Genomic DNA, 15,826 nt, shown 5'->3' with positions numbered 1-15,826 from the left:
TAACCAATTTGCAAGTCCCACTTCATTTAGAGCTGAGACAAAATTTTAACTGTGTCATAGGTTTGACAGTTCAGACACAGTCAGATTTCCTAAGATCTGAAATAAATGATTTTATTCTGTGTGAGGAAGAGATATTTTTGCCCAGTAGCTCACTAAGTGAAACTCACTGGTTTTCCAGCTATGAGGTGAAGGACAGACTGGGCAAAGAAGTTATTATTTTATTTGAAGGGAGAAATTTCCTCTTGCTCAAGGTTAAGCCTCATTAATGAGCAATGTGGGGAAAGGTGTACTCTTAGGCCCTCTGCTATACCATCTGTAAATTATTAAAATATAAAAAGCCTTATTCCCAAGGGCTCATAAACTCACAACATTCATAGTCACTATGTAAAAGGCAGTAAAATAGCAAAGGCACAAAAATCAAAGCCTTCTGCCAAGTGACTTTTCATTGAGTCCTTGAAAGTTTTTCTTCCATTCATTCCAGTGCAAAATAAACTTACATGCATTTGGTCTAAGGCATAATCAGTATAGGTTAATGCAAGCAATACCTGCCCTTGCTATACCTACCCTAACCCTGGGTGCTTTTGCCAGCATGAAATGGTAGGTGATCTCAAGCTGGCCACAAAAAAAAAAAAAAAAAAGAAAAAAAGGGGGGGGGGGGGGGGTGGTGGACAGGATATATTGGCTAAACTGGATTTCACAGGTTTCCTATGAAGTGACTGTGGAGTTTTCACTCACTGAGAATCTCTCAACAAGTTGTTCCAGGCTGGCTGAAACATTCATTCAGTAGGAATGAAACTGGTTGCCTAGGAGCAATGCTCAATTACTGAAAATTTACCTATGGCTAGGTCACTGTCTGAATAAACAACATTTCAGAGATACAGTTGTGTTAGTCTGGAATATCAGTATGCAGAGGGATCTTGTAGCACCTTTGAGACTAACTAAGGGGCTGTACAAATTGCCCCTAAGGGGTGGCAGGAGGCTGCCCCTTTCCTGGTCGAATCGGGACTGCAGCTCCTTTTTGCATCCCCCAAGGGGTGCCATAGCCATGGTGGCATGGCTCTATGGCACCCCTTCAGCATGGCATCTTTTGGATGCAGCACTGGGGGTGTGTCATGATGGCATGTGCCATCTAGAGCGGCGCGTGCCATCATGATGCCATGGAGTGGAGTTAGGGAAAGCATTGTCAGGATACTGAGCGTTGACTCTGCCCAGAGGCCGGCACAAAGTGCCAGTCTGTACAGGCCCTAAATTCCTTTCCATACTGGTATTACAGACTAACACAGTTATGTTTCTGAATTCTATCCTCATGAAAAGCACCAAATTCAGCTCAACATAGGGTGCATCTACATTTTACAAATAATGTAGTTTGACTATACGTTAAATTCTGTATCTCCATCCTATGAAATCCTGAGATATGTAGTTTTAGGAGCTCTTTAGCCTTGACTGAGGAGCTGAGCAGATGGGCCAGAAGAACATAGGCTCAGGCTATGCTATCCTGGCCCTGATGCTTACCTGAGTTGGCCCCAAAGTAGGTGGTTGTACAATGTGGCACTGTGCTGACCTGGGACCTGCAACTGGTGCATGTTCTTGACCTTGCCGTGCTGTTGCTTGTACTCAGAAGTTCCCTGTCACTGTGTCTGATGCAGAAATGGGGCAGCTGGCTGCACCCATGCACCCATGCACCCAGACACCTCGTTTTTATTTCAGACATGACAACTGGGGACTTTTGAGTATCAACAGTGTGCAGCAAGGTAAGGAGCATGGAAGGGCAATTATATAGCCAAGGTTTGTCATGGAGTTTTCAGGAAATCAAGGGTCAAATTGGGGTAATGGCTGTTTATCCTGGGATCAGGCCAAATCCACTAGATCTATGTTAAATCTATCAGAATCAGGCCAAATCCTGGCCCTGGGATTTTGACCTTGTGATGCACACTTCTCCAATAACCACTATATTTTTTTTTTGGATGACAACACCCTGGCCCTTTTACCCCAACGCTGTCACCAAATTAACAAAGATCCTTTTCTATAATCTTTGTTTCAAAAGGCTTTGTCTTGGTAACATGGATGTATATTCAAACTGCAGACAAGCTTTTACTATATTAATATCAAAACTTTATTAAACATGTTCCAAACAAAAGATACTTAAATATGTGTCAATGAAATAATTGTTGTTTCATGTACTTGTGTTACTTGTTTTATTTGGTAAGTTTATTTTCTTAGTTTTAACTTTGTTATAATGTCAGTTTCCTTATACATTTCTCCTCAGAGTATCAATGTTACTGTTTGCAAGGACACTCACACAGTCCTTCTTCTGGCTTGCTTTCCCTAAACCTAATTAATAATCCTGCCTCTCAGGCTAATTCTATCCCACAGGATATTTGCCTATAATAACTCCCTCACTTGGAGTTTTTTATTGGTTTCAAGTTCCTCTGGATTTTAACTCAGTTCCTCCCTGGAACCCTCAATAATACATCCCTCTCTGGACTCAACAAGACCCTATCAGACTTTTTCAATTGTCACTAATGAAATTTTCATCTCCTCCCAGCCAGCATTGAAGATTTTCTTATGTGGCATAAATGTCGCTTCAATGTGGCTCAATCGTCCTGAAAAGGTGGAGGAAGTGCATGTGTCTGAATGCCTGGCACACTTCCTCAATTGTCATGGAAATGTGGCTCCCTCTAGCATCTCTGAATCATTGCAAGGGGAGCGGATTTCCTATGAATGCAAACTTTGCATTCAGAGGAAATGTGCTCCCCAGAAATGATTTAGGGATGCAAAGGATTGAATGATGATTGAGGAAGCGTGCCAGACATTCAGACATGCACGCTTCCTCCACCTTTTCAAGACGATTGAGCCACATTGGAGTGACATTTATGTCAGGTATGAAAATCTTAATTCTACTTATTGATGCCAGCTGACTCTCGATTGGCTGTTGCTAGCTTAGCCTAAATCTGCCTATTCTCTATAGGCCTGCATTGTCTGAAATAGGTGATGCAAGGCTAGGAAGAACACAGGCCTTTTGGCCCATGTGGCCATCCTCAAAGGATGTTGGTGCTTCACAAAACTACAAATCCCAGGATTATGTAGGATGGAGCCATAACAGTTAAAGTAGTGTCAAACTGCATTATTTCTACAATGTACATGCACCCTTAGTTAGCCACAAAGGTGCTACAAGATCCCTTTGCATACTAATCTTACACTTATCTGTTATTATTATTAACCTTTATTTATGAAGCGCTGTAAATTTACACAGCGCTGTACATACAATCTTTTTAATTAGATGGTTCCCTGCCCTCGGGCTTACAATCTAAAAAGACATGACACAAAAGGAGAAGGGAGTGGTGGAGAGAAAGGGTAAGAGGTCCAGCAGTTCCTCTCTACCTCCAAGGCCTGGACCAAGGCAGATGGACTCCATAATGGATGGTTAATCTTCTTCCAGAGAAAATACATACTCTCAAGTAGGATAATACATATACAGTACATAGCAATACAGGAAATGGGTCGATAAACAGGCACCAAAAGAACATCAAATAGTAAGCGACAATTATGCAATGCCTGGGAAGGCTTCTCTGAACAGGATGGTTTTCAACTCCGTTTTGAAGCTGGTTAAAGTAGTGATGGCTCTTGCTTGTGGGGGAAGAAGGTTCCAGGAGTGAGGGGCAGCAAGTGAAAAGGGGCAAATCCGGGATGGGGCAGAGGAAATCCTGGGCTGAGACAGCAGACCTTGACTACCAGAACAGAGAGCCCAAGTGGGAAGGTGAGGAGAAAGAAGGTCTGATAAGTAAGGAGGGGCCAGTCCATGGAGGGCTTTAAATGTCGACAGCAGGAGCTTATACTGAATGCGGAAAGGGAGGGGGAGCCAGTGAAGTGATGCCAACACAAGAGAGATGTGCTCAGAGAGGTGGGTGGAAGTGATAATGCGTGCAGCTGAATGCTGGACAGAGATTAAAGGACGGAGGTGAGAAAGAGGAAGCCCAGGCAGGAGGACGTTACAGTAATCAAGTCGTGAGATCACTAGGGCATGGACCAGGATCTTGGCAGTAGAGGCGGAGAGATATGGTCAGATTTTGGCAATATTGTACAAAAAGAATCTACAAGCCTTGGCAGTGGTCTGGATCTGAGGGATACATGACAGAGAAGAGTCAAAGATAAAACCAAGACTGCGGGCTTGCTGAACTGGTTGAATAGAAATGTTGTCCACACAGACAGAAAAGGATTGTTGAAGGGTGGGCTTAGGAGGAAAGACAAGAAGCTCTGTCTTGGACATGTTGAGCTTCAAACGCTGATGGCGCATCCACTGCGAGACAGCTGTGAGGCAAGACGAAACTTGCTGTTCAAGCCTTGGAGAAAGGTCAGGGGTGGAAAGATATAACTGGGTATCATTGGCATACAGATGGTAGGAAAAACCAAAAGAGCTAATGAGTTTACCTAAGGACAGTGTGTAGAGAGAAAACAGAAGGGGACCCAGAACAGAGCCCTGGGGAACTCCAACAGATAAGGGAACAGGAGAAGAAGTCTGACCCCCTGCAACTACTGCAAAAGATCTGCCAGACAAGTAAGATCTAAACCAGTCAAGAACAGAGTCTGAGAACCCAAGGTCAGAGAGTATGTCAATTAGGAGACAGTGATCAACGGTGTCAAAGGCTGCAGACAAATCGAGAAGGATGAGAACAGAGTAAAGGCCATTAGCCTTGGCCTGTAAAAGGTCATTCGAGATCTTAGTGAGAGCTGTCTCTGTAGAATGCCTTGGGCGGAAACCAGACTGAAAGGGATCGAGGATGGAGTTGGCTTTATCAAACTCAAGACAGCACAAATAAACAACCCGCTCCAAAACCTTAGAAAGAAAGGGAAGAAGAGAAATTGGATGATAGCTAGACAAAGAGGAGGGGTCAAGAGAAGTTTTTTTCAGAATTGGGGAAATGAGAGCATGTTTGAAGTCTGACGGGAAAGAGCCTGGAGAGAGAGAGAGAGAGATTGAAGATATGGAGAAGCGAGGGCAGAAAGGAGGGAGCTATAGAGATTAGAAGACAAGTAGGAACTGGATAAAGAGAGCAGGTTGCAGGTTTGGAAGAGTTCAGAAGTGTAGAGAGTTCATCCAAAGAGGCAGGAGGAAAGACAGAAAATTTGTTAGGCGAAGGCGATAGAAGATTAAGAGCAGAAGAAGAATCGGGGGGTATAGGTTTCACTGAGTTCAGTTACTATTAAAATAAAGAACAACTCTGATCATATCCTGTGTCTGGGAACACTATAATAGTTATTCACATCTTCCAGCCAAACCTTAAAATGTTAAGAAACAATTATCAATGACTCAAGTGTTTAATCATTCATTCATTTGATTCACTTTCAATTATTTAAGATTAATTTGCATCCTACTTTCTCCCCAAATGGCATCTGAAGTAGCTCGCAAAAACAATATAAAGTGCAGCAAATAAAAAAAAAATAACCAAATCCTATTAAACATTAATTAAACACACATTTAGTGGTTATTAAAATATAAAATACATCCACTGAACAGCCTCCTTCCCCAGCCACTTATAAGCTGACGACCAGCCAGTGGAGAACAGAGAAGACATACCTACTGTAGGTCTCATCCCCCTCAATTTCTTGATTCATAGCCTTGGAATTTCATGCTCATTCCTTATTTATGTTCAATATGCCCAATATTGTTTGATTCTATGTAAGTTGTATTCATAAAGTTTTATCTGAAGTTATGATTATATAAATGTTTTAACTATCCCTTGAGTCCTTTGGGTACATATTGCATCATAAATAGCAGACATATCTCAGCAGATTAAAATAATGGGAAAGAGGACCCCAGATTGGAAAGGCACTCTTTATTTTTTCTTATTAATTGCATGCATTAGTAAAACCTAATATATTCAGCTTCTAGATACACTTAACTAAATGGATATTATTTAGTTCCAAAATGGTAGTTATTACTGCCAAAGAGGAGTATTTAACTATGTAGCCTCAACAAAATAGAGTTCCCTTGCTACCTATAGGAAAAGGAAGATTTTTCTTTATTGCCCTATTAATTAACCTTACATTCCATAGAGAAAATAATTATGTTCATGCCTTTTTATAGTAAAGTCATTTCAAATATTGTCTCCTTGGTGTTTGAAATCTGGGGAAAGAAGGAATAGATAGCTGGCACCTATTAGGCACTAAATTCACAATCCTATACATACTTATCTGGTCTCACTGAAATATAATATCTCAGCGCCTGGGATGGTCCTGATCTGGCACCCTCTCTATATTTTGAAGATATATTGTGTTGTACTTTGAAAGTCTTTCACATAAACTTTAATTAAAAAGGAAGTTCAGTGAATTTTAAAGTTAAATTTCAAGAAAAAAGAGGATGAGACATATATCCTTAGCTACATGTTAATTACTTCATGTTGTTTCCTAGTATACACCTGAGATCCTGTAGATTAATTCTAGCTAGAGCTGACCCATTGAATCAGTTGTTTTTAAGAATATATTTTTCTAGTATATTCAATATTATAAAATAACATACAAGGGAAAAATATAAACACAAAACTTATCTAATCTACTACAATTAGACTATAATTGCAAATTACAACTATAAATATATCCTAAAAAGAACACACATAGACAAGGGAATATATATGACTTCCCACTTGGTAGCTGGTGACTGTAATTATAAAATAGTTTGACTTCCTCTAACTTAAAAATGATATTCATCTGCTCTATAAGCAAAGTATAAATAGATAGTATTTCTACATTGTTCTTTCATTTTTTTGCTGTTGTTGTGTGCCTTCAAGTCATTTCCGATTTATGGCAGCCCTAAAGTGACCTTATCATAGGGTTTTCTTGGCAAAATTTGTTCAGAAGAGGTTTGCCACTGCTTTCCTATGAGGCCAAGAGCTTGTGACCTGTCCAAGCTCACCCAGGGTTTCATGACCAAGTGGACAATTGAACCCTGGTCTCCAGAGTCATACATAGTCCAACCCTCAAACCGCTACACCACTCTGGAGCTCTACTATTTTTAAAATCCTAAAACTAATGAATTTCCCCAATTCTTTCACACATATTCCATTACTAAATTCCTTTATTTCTTGATTGGTAACCTTCTTATCACTAATTGTTGTTGTGTGTTGTCAAGTCATTTCTGACTTACTGCGACCCTAAGGTGACCCTATAATGTTTTTTTTTTTTTTTGTCAAGTTTCTTTTGAGGGGATTTGCTCTTACCATTCTCTGATACTGAGAGAGTGTGACTCACCCAAGGTCACTAGTGGGTTAATGTAGCCAAAATGGGATTTGAACCCCAGTTTCCAGAGTTGCAATCCAGCACTGAAACCACTACGCCACTCCAGCTCATGTACTAAATAAACTCATCAGTTTAGCCACACAACAAAAATCAGGTCCCTTAAGGGGCCAAACCAATTATTTCAAATTCTTATCTAACTCAAATATTACTTTATCCATTTATCTAATTTATACTTTACATAAGATCCTTTATAAAATTTCCACCATTGTAAAAACAACATAGTTTTCTTGCAAGGATGAACTCCAAAAAAGCATATACTATCCCATTTTCCCTAATTCGCTCCCCCAAGTGGCATAGCCTGCATTGGAGGATGTGTGTTTGTGGTGATTAGGATGGAGACCAGGTGATGAAAAGGGGCAGAGGGTGAAGCCAAGGTAATTTAAGGCCTGAATGCCCCCCTCTTCTCTTTCTTTCCTCTGAAACATTGCCTTATTAGTAGTGTGAGATTTCTGGTTGCCATCTGGGCTGGGTAGGAATTTTCTCCCCTCCCCCTCCCCCTTTTTTCATACTCTCACAGTTATTTGGGGACTTGGACAATTGGCTGGGGTGATATCTTAAATAGGAAGGTTTTGGGGGGAGATATAGGATTTAGGTGAAAATCTATGGCACCCTCTTTGGGGGTGAAGGATAGATCTCTGGAAAGGCCTCTTTATGTCATGCAACTAAAGGAGTGAGGAAAATAGATTTTCTTTGGGATTGGCCTGAGACATAAACCCTCACTGAAGTGATACTCAGGTGCAATCCTGTTCACCACCCTGGCCATTTCTGTGTACCAGGAGTTAGCCTGGATTTCAACAGGATCACATGAACTGGTGACAGGAAATTCCCAGAGATATATCAGCAATCCATCCAGATCCATGATCCTCCTGAGGTGGAACATAAAAATAATAAATAGATTTTTTTTATTTCTATCCCGCTTTTTGCAGCATACAACAAGTTAAAATACATCCATATATATATATATATATCCCCCTTAAAACAAGATTAAACAATATAAGATTAAAAACTACATATTAAAAACCATCTAATCCCCTAACTAATTAACTAACTAGCATATTAATCACTCTCTCATCCCTGGATTGGATCTAAGTCCCAGTGAGTCTAAACCCCACCAGGTAGTGATGTATCCATGATAACAGAACTATGGAAAGCTCATCCAGCCCCAGATCACCATCACTATCATCTAGCCATACATAGAAAACTGGCCAGCAATTATTAAATACTAAATGGGGCAGAACTGCAGTAATCATGGAAAACATGAAGTCCAGAGTCACTCTTCCTAGAATGGTCTCTGCATAGATATAGAACTCCCCCAGCATGAGTGCAAGCAAAATGGATGATTGTACTTTTCCGATCTACAGTGAAAATGATATTATTGTACACATAAGCAAGTTCTTGCAGACTGGAACCAAGGACATGAACATTTCCAAAACTGATTTATTTCCAATGTTAAGCCTGAGGTTCTGCACATGATATATATGAGAGTTTTACAAAGTGTATATGGAATCTGTCCGGTACTCTTTAGCATGATGCCAGTGTGATTTGAAACTACATATCCTCAGTTCTTTGAAGGTTTCCTTCTCATTGGGAATCTGTTTATTAATATGGAGTGATTTCTTCCAATGTGCCGCGTCAATGATTTCTAGATTGCTGATGTCATAAATCCAAAAGCAACGAGGTCAGCTCGCTTTTTTGGTGTGGCATAAGTAATTTTCTTCACTTCCGCCAATCGTGCCTTGAGGTCTACCTGGAAATCCAGAATACATATAAATCAGCTATGGAAAAAGAGCAGCAACTTCAAATGGCAATCAAGGATGTAACACTGAAGCTAGAAAAGCTTGATTCTGTTCCTCCAGATGAACAAGTAGAAATGAAGAAACTATCTCAAGATATTCAGGAGCTGAGACAAAAACTCACCCAAGAATATACACAGAAATCAAGAATTTTGCAAGAAGAAATCTACCAAAACAGAATAAAATTTGCAGAAAAGAAAAGAATCTGAATGAGCTAAAATTGGCCATATGCAAACTAAAAGAACAAGAACAAGTGAATTCAAAGATTTCAGAGTCTCCAGAGGAGCTGACTAATTACAAAGAACAACTGAAACAGACACTTCAGAAAATCAAGAGAGACAAACAAGAAGTAAGTGAGAAGTATGAAGCTTACAGAGACCTAGAGATCTTTCCATTGTGGCAACGGGAGATACAGTCGTACCAAAAGAAAATGCAAATCCAAGCAACAAATGTGAATATATATCGAATATATTGGCAGAGATTCAAACACTAGAGGATCAAATAGAGAATAGCTAACATGGATTAATGAATGCCAAAATTGAAGAAATGTCCTTGAAAAGAAAGGTTACTGTTACAAAGGAAAAACTCACCACTATGGACAACAAACTTCAAAAAATATGTGATGATACTGAGCAACAAAAGCAAGCAATAACAGAGAACTGCAAGAAATTTCAAGAGAAGCAAGGTGTTGTCTGTGAGAAGCTGACAAAAACCCGTGAAGAAATCATATGCCTCAAAAGTGCTATTCGCCAGCTACATTACAATCTGGAAAAAGAGAAGTTAAAAGCCCAGGAGATTTATTGTAGCTTGCGGGCTGGCTTGAAGAAATATTGTGAAAATCTGGCAAGAATTGTGGACACCTATACATTTGTAAGAGAAGACAAAATTTCTGAATTATCTAAGCTGTTTTAACTTAATTGCTTTGATAACAGATTTTGTTCATAAAATTTTTAAAACATTCACCTTTAGAGTATCATTCAACTGAAGAAAATAATTTAAATTAAGAATTATTTTGATCCGTGAGGGAGGAGGGATTCAGGCCCTATTAATTACTAGATTAGATGTTGTAGTATTAGTTAATCTCGTTAAATAAAGCACTTTGTTCAAAAAAAAAAAAAGAAAGAAAGAAAAAAGAACTCCCCCAGCACAACAAGTGAATGACTCCAACTTCAGACCTGAGACCAACTTAGCCAGCTCAGGGAGGGACACTTTTCAGCAGCAGGATGAAAGGTACATCAAATGAATCCTTACTCTATCCCTTTTAAATATGCACTTTCAAACTGTAGACTGTGGGATGGGGCACCTTGTGTGGCAGATAGAATTCCAACAGATGACTGCAGCTGTACCTCCTGCCCCTCAGGCCTGACGTGCCGCTCCTTGGTGAACTCAGGCAGACAATACTGGAAGAGACAAATGTCATTGGCTGGTGGAATCATTCAATGTTCAATGCTGTTTCCCATTGCTGTTTAATATCTATATGTAACCACTGGGAGAGGTTATCCAGAATTTTAGGATCTGTGTTAGCACTATGCTGATGACACCTAACACTATCTCTCTTTTCCACCTAACTCCAAGGAACCCTTTTCTGTGCTAAACTGTTTGCCTTTCATTAATAGAGTGGATGTGGGTCTTTCTGGTGGCCCAATGGTTAAATGCCTGTACTGCAGCCACTCACTCACAAACCATAAGGTTGCGAGTTCAATACCAGCAAAAGGGCTCATGCTCGACTCAGGCTTGCATCCTTCCGAGGTCGATAAAATGAGTACCCAGAATGTTGGGGGCAATTAGCTAACACTTTGTAAACCGCTTAGGGAGTACTTAAGTGCACTGATAAGCGGTATAGAAATATACTTGCTATTCTGTCAGTTTCACCACTTTTAGACTTGGACTTCATGAGGACAAGTGAGAGAACCTTCTCAGTGCCTGCTTCTAGACTGTGGAACTTCTCCACTTCAGAGTTTCCATACTCTGGACTCTTTTTGCTGGGAAGTTGATTGATTTTAATCACATGACAGAGAGGTCTTCAAAGATGTATACATCTGTTTTTATTTTGTATGCTTTAATGTATGCCTTACATGAATTTTAAGACAGTTTTTAACAATAGAATCATAGAATAGAATCACAGAATCACAGAGTTGGAAGAGACCTCAAAGGCCACTCAGTCCAAGCCGCTGCCATATAGGAATTCTCAATCAAAACATCCCCAACAAATGGCCATCTAGCTTCTGTTTAAAAATCTCCAAAGAAGGTGACTCCACCATCCTCCAAGGGAGCATGTTCCACTGTTGAACAGTTCTTACTGTCAGGAAGTTTTTCCTAATTTTCAGATGGAATCTTTTTTTCCTGTATATTTATAAAAGAATGGATGTTTAATTTTTAAAATTTATATAATTGTCAGTTTTTAGCTTATCATCTATTGTGAATTTTGTAAAATGCCTTGGCTTTGTTGCAGGAGAAAAGCAGGATATAAGTTAAATAAATAAGCTTTTAATGAGTGTAATATATACCACTGTGTGTGTGTCAACAATATTCAATTCAAATTATATGATGCTGACATTACACAAGTCATAAAATAATTCATATAAAGAAGTATAGCTGATATCATACTTGCAGCAAAATTGAATAAATAAATAAAAAAAGCACAAGGCTTTCTGGGCATCCTATTGCCAAACATCAGGAAGATGTCTGTGTAACTTAGTTGCTACCTCTGAATATCATCCAGTTAATTAACAGGCTGCAATCTTATAAGCACTCAGAGGCACTTCTAGGGGGCAGGGGTGTGGCTCATACTAGGTAACACCTCGGGTGGGGGGTGTCAGCCCTTTGATGTGGATTATACTTCTGCACTTCTCCACAGCTCCACAGTCTTTTACTGGAGTTAAAACCTGGACTCCCAGGGAATGAATGTCCTGAGAAGAACCCACTCCACCCACTTGAAGGTGGTAACAAGGCTGGCCAAGACACTGTCGGCATGCTACGACAAACTCCTGAAGGCCTTTCCTATTGCCAAATTGCACTTGGACCTCTTCAAAATTTGTGAACAAGACCAGTAGACCAGGACATGGTCCCTGAAAGTGCCCCAGTCTACCAGACATTGGTGGCAAGTAGACCAGAGACATTGTATTCCATTGCAGCCCTATCTACTCTTGGGGGAACATTAACCTGGTGGCTCCGAGGCTGGGGGTTTTAATTGCAGCACTAGGGTAACACTAACCCTAGTGATACCACTGAAGGCACTTCACTGAGACTAAGCCCCACTGAACAAAATAAGTACACCTGTATAGATTTATATCTATATGTATCCATAGGCCTGAGCTGCTTGTGGCAAAGCCCAATGAAAGCGTGAGCATGGTAATGAATACTTTTGCTTTCTGCTCAAGAGAAAAAAACATTTTATATTAGGATTATTGTGTTATTATTATGCATACATTTATTCCTATGCATACAGTATATTTGGTCCCCAGATTCTTTTTTCATGGGTCTCCATGATCATTTATAACATATACCACACATGATTAGATTCAAGCTGTAGCAAAGGAGATTGATATTGGACAAATAGAGACAAAGAGAAAAAGATAAATGAAGATATATAGACTGATAAACAGACAGACAAACAGATATTCATGCATGGGGGAGGGGTTCATCCTCAGGTCCCAAAACAATTGCTCTTCAAAAAATATGATATTTTAATGAATAGTGTGTAGATTGTGCAAAAGGTAGAAATAATTCAGTGTTTGCAGCTAGGATTACCACATTTGTTTTCTTCTTCAACTCCCAGCAGCCCTATCAGTAATAATGTGGAGCCATCCAAAAGCATTTGTGAGACCACAGTTGTTCACTCTTTCTAAAAATAAACATATACCCATGGCTTGTAACAAATAAGCATGTCATTGTTTTACTCATTTACTACATTCCCTCCTGATTAGTCAGATGAAGTTTGTAAGTATATTTAAACTCAATTTTCTTTGAATGCTTTAAAGTCTATTATTGGTTGCACAATTAAATCAGTAAAAATTATCCTTTCTGATGTCTGGGTGCTCTCAATTCTATTTACCTTAGGGTGCCATAATTTGGTCTTTCACTGGAGTTAAAACTATATCATTCCTGACTGTGTAGATAACAACACAGAGGCAATGTCATGCTGTTCAAATAAAAGGATAACCGCTATGGTGTTTCTATGCTCTGTTATTTGACTTTCACAACATAAAAGTTGATTTTGAGTAAACAGGATTAAATTGCCTTTTTGAGCTTGCGGATGAGAACAGTCAATTAAATCTAGCTCAGGGTTTGCCATTTGAGATTCTGTTTCTGATTAGCTTTCTTATAATACACTGGGTATTATCATCAGTGATAAATTGAGACATTTAATAAAATAATTATGATGAATGCATTTTACTCTTTGATTCAAGGCCTGATGTAAACATTGCAGTGATGTTTGTGAAGCTCAGATCTTACATCTCTGCTATAGTCCCATTTAGGAATGACCCAAAACATTTTGTTATGTGAAACAGAGCATAAAATTGTGAATTCTCTTCTCCAAAATCAAGGTCTGTACAGGGTGAGCAGATGTTTTCCTTTTCCAGGACATGCCCTATATTTGAACTTTCTGTCCATGAAGAATTCCTAAATATCCTCCATTTAGAGCATGACTGAGAAGTCAGTTGAGTAACACTACATTTGCTGTTCAAGAAACTTGGTAGCCTGTCCTCACTGCAAATAGGATGGATCCTTCTAAATTTCATTTTTCCTAGAAGCAGCAGCAGACAAGACCTACCCCCAGAGCTTGGGGCATGTTTGTTTCTTGCAGAAGAAAAAAAGCAATGGGCTGATTAAGGACACAATGCAAATGCTGAAAGGTTTTTTTCCCTTAATTTCAGCACAATAGACAAATGAAAAGACTAATTTAATTGTAGATTCAATCAAGAGTTTGTTGCTAGTACAGTATAATTTTAAGCATTTGTTTTGCTCAGAGTGCTAAATGTGTATTGTAAGCCAATACAATTTAATGAAGTTAAGTTCATCAGAAAAATACAATTGAACACATAACAGAATACAGTAATATAAATTAACAATATGAAATGAATCTGTATTTATATTATTTTTTTAGGTTTTATTTTGTAATTTCCTACATTTTTCTTGAAGGTCCTGCATTTTGTAGTGTCATGCCCACCTTTGCAATTATGACATCTGGTCATCCTTGATCTGTGATATCTTAGGCTAGACAAGTTCTTCTGGCACCAGATGTGGGAACAGTTCACAAGATCCTCTCTTCCCAGGCACAAACAGCAACAACACTCTATGAACCTTCCAGAGTCTTTGCTATCCTCATGCTAAGATTTTCTTTCAGTCTCATCACCATTCAGTCCATTAGATAAGAACACAGAATAGTCCATTCTCCATGGCTACTTGCAGGCTATGAAGTTCCCTTTCATGGGAGGCTAGACTACGCCCGTTTCTACTCTCCTATTTTCCAGCAGGCAAAGACACTTTTTTTTATTCAGACAGGCATTTAGTGATAAATTAGGGTTTTTTAAAATGGTTTGTGTGCTACACTTTTAACTTACTTGTTATGTTTTTAAAATTCGATAAGATTTCAATATAATTTGTTTAATTGTGTTTTAACTGTTTATTATTAGGCTTTTTTTTTAGCTTGCACTCTTTTTGCCTTTTCAGAAGCCACCTTAAATCCTAAACGGGGGGGGGGGATATTAAATACATACTTAAAATCTCATTGGACAGAAAGTACAATCAACCCTCCTTATCCATGGATTTTTTTATCCACAGATTGACATATTCATGGCTGGAAAATATTTTAAAATATATATAAATTCCTCAAAACAGGCCTTGGTTTTGACATTTTATATAAGGAACACAATTTTGTTATGCCACTGTATCTAATGGGACTTGAGCATCCCCAGATTTTTGTATCCACAGTGAGTCCTGAAACCAAACCGAGAGGTTACCAAGGGCCCACTGTAACATTGGACTTTATCGCACAGAGGAAAATAGAGGGTTTAAAAAGGCATTTTTCCAAGACAGTTGTGTGATTCCGGCAAAGATTTTCCTTTTTCCACACATCGCACCTAGAGAGGACTTAGCTCAGGAAGAACCAGGAATGCTCCAGCAACAAATCATTCACTCGATTTCTCCATGAATGGTTTGTTGCTGGAGCATTCAAAGTTCTTTCTGAGATAAGTCCTCTCTAATTGCAAAGTCATGGGAAAATCTTTGCCATGATCATGCAACAGTCCCAGGAAAATGCCTTTCTAAACCCCCGATCTCTCCGGACTTCCGGTCTGGCATGGCGTCTACCTAGATGTACTTCTAGACAGCACCTAAAAGACATCTGCCAGGAGTGGTGCACAGGGACTTAATTCCTTTGGGAAAATACCCTGAAATTGTCCCCTTGGCACAGGGGAATCAGAGGGGTCCTCAAGGGTCAGAAACCTGCCCCTGAAAACTGCACAAAGAAGAACGAAAGCGGGTAAGGGACAGAGGAGACTGCGGACAGTCACAGCCACTCGCTGAGCCGCCATTATTGGCTCACAGACCTGCCAGACTAATGAAATCAAGAGCAAAGAAGAACGGAAACAATAATCTTAAAAACCTTTACTGAGGAGCAGAAACTTTCAACAGAAATACTATTCTTACAGAAAATAAAAATCTAAAGTGGAAACATTCAAAGAGAGACAATAACAGATCTCAAAGGAAATGAGATCTGAGAAAAAAGGCTTTTCCTT

At 39.3% G+C, this 15,826-nt stretch overlaps 1 pseudogene; it reads left to right on the top strand.

Moving 5' to 3' along the window:
- Positions 1-8,625: 8,625 nt before the first annotated feature.
- LOC121924762 lies at positions 8,626-9,998 on the top strand (annotated as a pseudogene).
- The last annotated feature ends 5,828 nt before the right edge of the window (positions 9,999-15,826 follow it).

The sequence above is a fragment of the Sceloporus undulatus genome, chromosome 3, assembly GCF_019175285.1.
Source record: "Sceloporus undulatus isolate JIND9_A2432 ecotype Alabama chromosome 3, SceUnd_v1.1, whole genome shotgun sequence".
NCBI classification, from domain to species: Eukaryota; Metazoa; Chordata; class Lepidosauria; order Squamata; family Phrynosomatidae; genus Sceloporus; species Sceloporus undulatus.
This window is presented reverse-complemented; position numbering and strand designations above follow the sequence as displayed.